The following is a 9,072-nucleotide window of genomic DNA, read 5'->3' as shown; positions in this document are numbered from 1 at the left end:
AAAAAAATGTCAAGATAATTTCTTGTATTCTATCATATCATAACAGAAAAAAAGTAGAAATCAATAGCAATGGAAACAAGTGGAAACAGGACTTTTGAATGAACAGTGGGTCACTTAAAACACTGTGGAGGAAATGCAAATTCCTAGAGTCAAATGAAAATGAGAGAAAATCTACCATAGCCTCAGAGATATGGTCAAGATAGCCCAAAGAGTAAAGTTTGTGTCTGCAAGTGCTGATAGTCACAGAGAGTTCAAATAAACAAACTAATAATGCACCTCATGGCTCTAATATGACAAGAAATCATAGGCAAGGATAAAAATTAATGAAATATAGACTAAAAGAACAGTATTCAGAATCAAACGATGAAGAGAAAAAGACCCAAAATAAAAATATATATATATAAAGATTAAAGGTGGTGTTATTATAATGGACTCCAATGAACTCTAGAAGATCATTAGGGAAGCTTTGAAAACTCATATTCCAAGAAAGTTGGAAACCAAGAGAAAAAATGGATGAGTTTCTAAATGCCTATAACCTACCAAATTAAAGCCACCAGGAATAAACAACTTATACAGACTCATTACAAGCAATGAAATTGAATCTATAATCAAAACTCTCTGCACAAAGGAAAAAAAATAGGGCCTCCCTGATGGTTCAGCAGGTAAAGGTCACATATGTCTGATGTTCTGAGTTTCCTGGAACCCACCTAAAGGGGGAAGAAAGGAACAAGTCTGATAAAGTTGTCTTCTGTTCTCCACACACGTCTTGGTATGGCATGTACATGCACACACGCAGACACACACACACACACACACACACATTTTTTAAAAACTGAATCCAGTCAGCTAGGTCTTCCCACATGGCTACAGAGAGCTTCCAGCATGGTAAAATTGTCAGAGCATTCCTTGTACATAGCAGTAGACACCTCTGAGGTTTCTTGTCAACCCGAAGGACTCAAGGCAGAAAAACAAATTGCATTGCTGGTTATCATAAACTCTGTTCTCTCATCTCAAGCACCAAGACTTAGGTATAGTATGAAGAAATCAGGCATTCACTCCAGAATCAGGACCAAATCCTAGCCCCATCACTGGGCACCAGCAGAACCATCACATTAATTACTTTACCAGATATTTTCCTTTATCTTTGAAATGGAACGTAGCACCTAACACAGAAGGTACTGTAATGATTGAATTGGTATTGCAGATACCCAGTGTGCTTTAGCCCACATTCTTTTGGAAATTTTTTTTATTTTTGCTCTAACCACTACATGAAAACTGACTTCATGCAATATAATCTGATAGTCCAAGACAGCTCCATAATTTGGAGAATCTAGTGAAAATAAAAGGCCAAAGTCTCTGATTAAAAAATCATTCAGAACTTCAAGAGCCTTGTGGGGTTGCACAGGTTGTAGATCTGCTACCAGTTCCTCCTCTCTGCTGTGGCAGAATCATCTCTCCATTTCTGCTTCAATCCTTCTTTGACTGTAGGGCCCCTAAGAAAATGAGGGATTACAAGGTTGGTGCGATGGAGGAAGGAAGCCAGTGGACAAATGCTGTGCAGATGAGTGGTTTAGAGGGGTTCTGCAGGCGTCCTCAGTCACGCAGGAGCCATCCTCAGCCATCCACAGCTGCAACCAGCCCGCTGATGTCAAGAATCAGTTTCCTTCTCTCTCTTACCTGCACACAAGCTTTGGTCTTCCACTCTGTCTCAGGCTGAGGTAAACACACTGCAGCAAGCTGTCTGATGTGGCACCTCTCAGGAAGCTCATCACCATGTTCTTTGTCCCCTTCTGGGTTGCAAGAGCCAGTGACCAGAGAAGAGAAGTGGAGACCAAATCCCCACCATAACAGTGAAGAAGAAAACAAAGAGAGCTCATCCTCTCTTCATATAAAGAACCCCCTTTGCTTCAAAGTTGTGTACTCATTTTGTCTTTAAACTGTCTGATATAAGATTCTGGACATTTCATTTATTGGAGTTGTTTTCTCTGACATCCAGTTGGCCTTGATCCTGTAGTAATCTCACCGGAAAAGAAAAGCATGAATATGACTCAGGCTCTGAATGGGGCAGAAGAGCAAGATTTATGATCTTACCAATAACACAGTAAGCTAATTTAAAGGAACTGAAGTGCTCTCAAGACATCGTTTTAAAAGAATGAAGGACAATTGGATCCTTGACCAGCTGAGAACCTCTTTCTGATAGCTATTAAAAATTTATAAATCCTGCTTGGTTTATATCCTGTGTAACAGGGCTGGACTTTTCTTTCTCAAAATAGAATCCTCTATCTTATGTCTTTAATTCATCAACACGGTTATCCAACAACATGTCTCAGAAACAATATTAGAGCAGGAAAACCAGATCAAGCCCACTTTCCAATTCAGGTCCTGCCACCTGCTAGATGTCTGCACTTAGACACAGTTCATTCAAAGTTTGGCCCAACAAAGGCTAATGAGTGTCTACCAGATTATTGGGTCTTTCTGAGCCATTGAGTATAGGCATGATCACTTTGGGCATGAGCAATCTATCACCAGGCCTGACCCTGGAGAAAACTGACTCTCCCGCCCTCAGCAGCTCAACTGGAGCAGGGGCCTTGGGAGCTCTTCCTGAGTCCTTGCTGGAGTGTTGACCGGTGTGGCCTTGTACAGGTCCTGTGCAGCAAGCCTACTGTAGAGAGTACATGGCTACAGCGGTCCTGTCGGGCCCAGAAGACAACAAACATTTTTAACACAGAAAAAGGAGCATTTATGTTTGCACAACTGAAAAAAAAATGAATGCAATAGAAACATATACAAAATAGAGATACAAGTTAAAAGCAATACCAAGCACCAGCTTACCCACTAGATAGACAGCAATCAAGAGGTACAAGAACACTCTGCAAGTAAACGCTCTGTAACTGGAAATATCCAATTAATGCAACCTTCCTTCAGTAAAATCATATATACATACATATATGTGTATGTATATATGATTTTGACATATATATCTGACATATATATATATATATATATGTCAGATAATCTATCTTTAAACAGAAAATTCCCTTTCTAGGGATTTATTCATTTAGATATGTCCAAATAAGTACTGTATTGAATGTATAAGACATTTGCCACAGCACTATTTCACTTAGCAGAAGCTTGAAAACAACCTACTTGTCAATAGGTAATTGGCTAAATCAATTTTAGTACATATATCCAACGAAATATTTTGTGGCCATGTAATGTAGTGAGGTCCTTTTTGTAACAATACGTAATGATTTTAAATGTTAAGTTTTTTTAAACCACAGGAGTTTTAAGGGGTGAGTATTTTATCATCGGCCTGAAGAAGAGGAGCATATCTGCTCACATATTTGTTAGCACATAATTAGACAATTCTGAAATCTCTTTTGTTTTGTGGTGTTGTTTCTTTTTTTTTTTCAAGACAGGGTCTCTCTGTATAGCCTTGGCTGTCCTGGACTCCCTTTGTAGACCAGGCTGGCCTCCAACTCACAGCAGTCTGCCTGCCTGTGTTCTGAAAGCATATTAACAAAACTAATAGAACGCTTTGCTTCTGAGGAGGAGGGCTAGATGTTCGGAGGCAGAATGGAATGTAAAATCCCACTACATGCCTTTTGTAGCTCTCAAAGCATGTGAATATGTGATCTAATTCAAAATAAAAACATGGATGAGGAGATGGCTCCGTGCCCAAGAGCACTTGCTATGCAAACATGAAGACCTGTGTTCAGATTCTCAGTGCTGTTGGGAGATAGAGGCAGGAGGAGCAAAAGGCTTGCTGGCTGCCATCTTAGCTCCAGACTCAAAGAGAGGCCTTGTCCTCAAAGGAATAAAGTGGAGAGTGGTAAAACAGAACCGCAGACATCTTCTATGCACCGATGGCCTTATATACAACACACATACACACACACACACACACACACACACACACACACTCATGCACTTTTTTTAAAGTCGGAGTAATAGTCCCAGCTGGCCTCAACCTCAGAGATGGACATGTCTCTGTCTCACTAGTGCTAAGATTAAAGGCATGCAATAAGGAAGATGGGTTAGCAAATCTTTAATGTCTTCTTACTCTTAAATTTGGGGAATGTGTAAAACTATCATAATTTTTTTTGCATTTTGCATATAAGTCTGAAGAGAATAAAGCCTGAAAGGGCCAGATAAAGGTTAAACAACATGGCATCACTGAGGATATCTGGAATCAATTAAAAGGGCCACTATCAGTTCCTGAGGAACTATGAGAAAGCAACAAACATGACTATTATGTAAGCTGTTATCTGACCAGCTCTGGCAAGAAGGCACTTCTGTGTGATTCTCTTTAAAAAGTCCTTGCCAAAGGCTCCCCAGATATTCTTTCGTCTCTTAGTTCCTTCTAGCCTCCATCCCTGGCCATTGAACTTGGCCCTGTCAAAAACTTAATGGTTGCCTTGGTCCATAGCAAGTTGTGATTCAATGCTTTATAGTCATATAACATATAGTAAATTCATATAGTCATTATAGTCATATAGCAAAGTAGATTCTGAGACAGTCTACTTTCTTCTCACAAACACCTAACATTAACATGGTCTAAAACTAGGCACAGACATGCACAACCCTGTGATCACACGGCAAGGAAAGACACACCTGCAATTCTCCACCTCACGGCTCCTAAGGATGGATAATTCTCCTACCACGCTTCACCTAAGTAGTGTCAACAACTCCAAGACCTACTCAGCTCCCCCACTCTCACTGCAGAGAAAAATCTGCCTCATATTAAAGAATGTTGGGAGTGGGACTGGAGAAATGGCTCGGTGGTTGAGAGCGCTGGTGGCTCTTCAGTTCCCAGCATCCACTGGAGACTCACAGACATTTGTAATTCTCGTCCCAGAGGAACCAATGCCTTCTTCTTCTTGCCTCCATGTTCACTGCAGGCATGTGGTACACTGACATACATGCAAAAACCCATACATACAAAAATAAATGAAAATAAAGGCCTAAAATGTTTAAAGAATAAAAATAAATAAAAGTCTGTTATGTTTTATTTGTGTGGATACAATTTTGCACATCTAACTTAGTTGTACTATACATACATCTTAAGGCTTCTTGTATGTAATGAAAACGGTCAAGAAAATGGTTTTTGTACATAACACTATAGACACTGGAAATTAAGCCTAAGAACTCATAACACTTTAACCTTAGTTTATAGTTATAAAGAAGATGGTCAGTCAGGGAACTCCTACAGCTGATTAACACCTTCAGCAAAGTGGCTGGATACAAAATTAACTCAAAAATCTGAAGCCCTCCTGTATACAAAAGACAAAAGGGCCGAGAAAGAAATTAGGGAAACAACACCCTTCACAATAGCCACAAAGGATATAAAGTACCTTGGTGTGAACCTAACCAAGCAAGTCAAAGACTTGTATGACAAATATTTCCAGTATCTGAAGAAAGAATTAGAAGAAGATATCAGAAGATGGAAAGATCTCCCATGCTCATGGCTTGGCAGGATTAATATAGTAAAAATGGCCATCCTGCCAAAAGCAATCTACAGATTCAATGCAATTCCCATCAAATTACCAACACAATTCTTTACAGACCTTGAAAGAAAAATTCTCACCTTCATATGGAACAAGAAACCCAGAATTGCTAAAACAATTCTCTACAATAAAAGATCTTCAGGAGGTATCTCCATCCCTGATCTCAAGCTGTACTATAGAGCAACAGTAATAAAAACTGCATGGTACTGGCATAAAAACAGACTGGTGGATCAATGGAATCAAATAGAAGACCCTGACATAAATCCACACACTTATGGACACCTGATTTTTGACAAAGATGCCAAAACCATTCAATGGAAAAAAGACAGCATCTTCAACAAATGGTGCTGGTCTAACTGGAAGTCTACATGTAGAAAAATGCAAATAGATCCATACTTATCACTCTGCACAAAACTAAAGTCCAAGTGGATCAAAGACCTCAACATAAAACTAGACACATTAAATCGCTTAGAAGAAAAGGTGGGGAATACCCTTGAACTCATTGGCACAGGAGACAACTTCCTGAACAGAACACCAACAGCACAGGCTCTAAGAGCAACAATCAATAAATGGGACCTCATGAAACTGAAAAGCTTCTGTAAAGCAAAGGACACTGTCCTCAGAACAAAATGACTGCCTACAGATTGGGAAAGGATCTTCACCAACCCTCTATCTGACAGAGGGCTAATATCCAGTATATATAAAGAACTAAAGAAGTTAAACAGCAAAAAAAAAATCAAGTAATCCAATTAAAAAATGGGATACAGAGCTAAACAGAGAATTCTCTGCAGAGGAATATCGAATGGCAGAGAAACACTTAAAGAAATGCTCAACCTCATTAGCCATCAGGGAAATGCAAATCAAAACAACCCTAAGATTTCACCTTACACCCATCAGAATGGCTAAGATCAAAAACTCAAGAGACAACACATGCTGCAGAGGTTGTGGAGAAAGGGGAACCCTCCTCCACTGCTGGTGGGAATGTAAACTTGTTCAACCACTCTGGAAAGCAATCTGGCACTTTCTCAGACAACTAGGAATAGTGCTTCCTCAAGATCCAGCTATACCACTCCTAGGCATATATCCAAAAGATTCTCAAGTACACAATAAGGACATTTGCTCAACCATGTTTGTAGCAGCCTTATTTGTAATAGCCAGAAGCCGGAAACAGCCCAGATGCCCTTCAACTGAAGAATGAATGCACAAATCGTGGTATATCTACACAATGAAATATTACTCAGCAATGAAAAACAAGGAAATCATGAAATTTGCAGGTAAATGGTGGAATCTGGAAAAGATCATCCTGAGTGAGCTATCCCAGAAGCAGAAAGATGCACATGGTATATACTCACTCATATAGACATATAATATGGGATAAACCTACTAAAATCTGTACAGCTAAAGAAATTAATCAAGAGGGAGGACTCTTGCTAAAATGCTCAATTCCTATCCAGAAAGGCAAAGAGGCTGGACATCAGAAGAAGGAGAAAAGAGGGAACAAGTCAGGAGCCTGACACAGAGGACCTCTGAAAGGTTCTGCCCTGCAGACTATCAATACAGATGCTGAGACTTATGGGCAACCTTTGGGCAGAGTGCAGGGAATCTTATGAAGAAGTGGGAAACAGTAAGATCTGGAGAGGACAGGAACTCCACAAGGAGAGCAACAGAACCAAAAAAATCTTAGCACAGGGGTCTTTCCTGAGACTGATACTCCAACCAAGGACTATGCATGGAAATAACCTAAGACCCCTGCACAGATGTAGCCCATGGCAGTTCAGTATCCAAGTGGGTTCCATTGTACTAGGAACAGGGACTGTCTCTGACATGAACTGATTGGCCTGCTCTTTAATTATCTCCCCCTGAGGGGGAAGCAGCATTACCAGGCCACAGAAGAAGTCAATGCAGCCACTCCCGATGAGACCTAATTGACTAGGATCAGAAGGAAGGAAAAGAAGACCTCCCCTATCAGTAGACTTGGAGAGGAGCATACATGCAGAGGGTGGAGGAAGGGAGGGATTGGAACAAGAGGGAGGGAACCACAGGGGGGATACAAAGGGAATAAGGTATAATTAATAAAGAAAAAATGTAAAAATAAAAAAATACAAAAAAAAAAAAGAAAAAAAGAAGATGGTCATTGATAGAATAAAGCAGAAATAATGCAGGGGTAGCTAGCTAGTTTTCCCTTGGACTTAGCAGAACTGCACTGATTTCACATGTGATCAAGTGTAATAGAGGCATTTGCACTCTTGTTTAGAAATAGGTAGTATGTATTTCAACCACAGTAGCCCAACTATGGAACCACAAATATACTGATATGGAAATCTCCTACTTAGCTAAATTTCATATGTGAAATCCCAATTTTAGTTGGCCTTAACATTTAAAAAACATAAGTAATAGTCCTAATTTGTAAGCTAAAATTTGGAGGCTATGAAGTGTTTTGTCTCTACCTTCCTCGTTTGTAAGATAATATTTATTCTTACTGCTCAGGTCCCTTTTGAGGATCAGATGTTAAAACAGGTAGTAACAAAATTTTACAAACTGCAATCAAATCTACATATGTCAAAGGTCAATTATTACCACGAAGTCCTTCTTGGAGGACCTTCTTTCAGTGGTCATGCAAACTTGAGCAGTCACGGCCAGAACTGCTGAACTGTGAAAGACCTCAAAAGGTCCTAATGAAACTGGGGAACTTGGGGCTGTCTTAACATCTAGTCTAGTAATTGAAATTAAAACACCGGTTAGAAATTAACGCGTTGTGTGTGGATCTTCGGGTAGATCTATACAATGAGCCTGTATTTGATCCACAGGCAAATTTCCTAGCAAGAGGAGTTTTTGGTACCCCTCTAGTGCCTAACAAGTAACTGTTGAAGTAAAATAAGCCAAATTTCCTATTCCCCCCTGGGAAATATGCCCTGAGGATACTTAATAACACACACGGTTTCTTTGCAATCATTGTATTACTATATGCAAACTCACCTCCAGGATCTGTTTTAATTACAAGAGTGCCATGCATAAAAGATGGGGACATTTCAACATGTTCATTAGCCTGTGCCGCGTTCTTCAGCTCGCGAGGCAGGTACTCGCCTAGTATAGCTATTAATTCTTACTTAGGCTTAAGATTGCTAGAGGTGTTGATTAGAGCAGCTGAAACCAGAGACAGGTGACCCTTACTGGGGGGTGGTATAAAATCTTGTGAACACCAACACCACACTAGTCTACGCTGCATCCCCGTAGGGCTCTGATTATGGAAATAGGTCCACATATTTCAGTTACGTTAATAGCCTCAGTTCTTTCTCAAATGAAACCTAAAGCATCCGCGCAGGTCAGGGCTGATCTAACACTTCAAAATGTCCTTTCTTTCAGGCAGAGAAACCTATTGGCAGCTATGTGTTCTCCAAATTTTGCTAAAGGAGCACAATGTTTAATTAGATATGCTGAGGCTCTTTAACCCTTCAAAGTCTCAGCTGCTGTGAATACTGAATCATTGAATGATTTCAGGGGAAATATTTTTGAAAGGTTTTCCTGAAATCAAAAGCAATTTAAGAAATCCCAAGTTACCCAAGGC

This window comes from Psammomys obesus, unplaced genomic scaffold, assembly GCF_907164565.1.
Source record: "Psammomys obesus unplaced genomic scaffold, mPsaObe1.curated_primary_1811, whole genome shotgun sequence".
Lineage (NCBI taxonomy): Eukaryota > Metazoa > Chordata > Mammalia > Rodentia > Muridae > Psammomys > Psammomys obesus.
Note: the sequence above shows the minus strand (reverse complement) of the source record.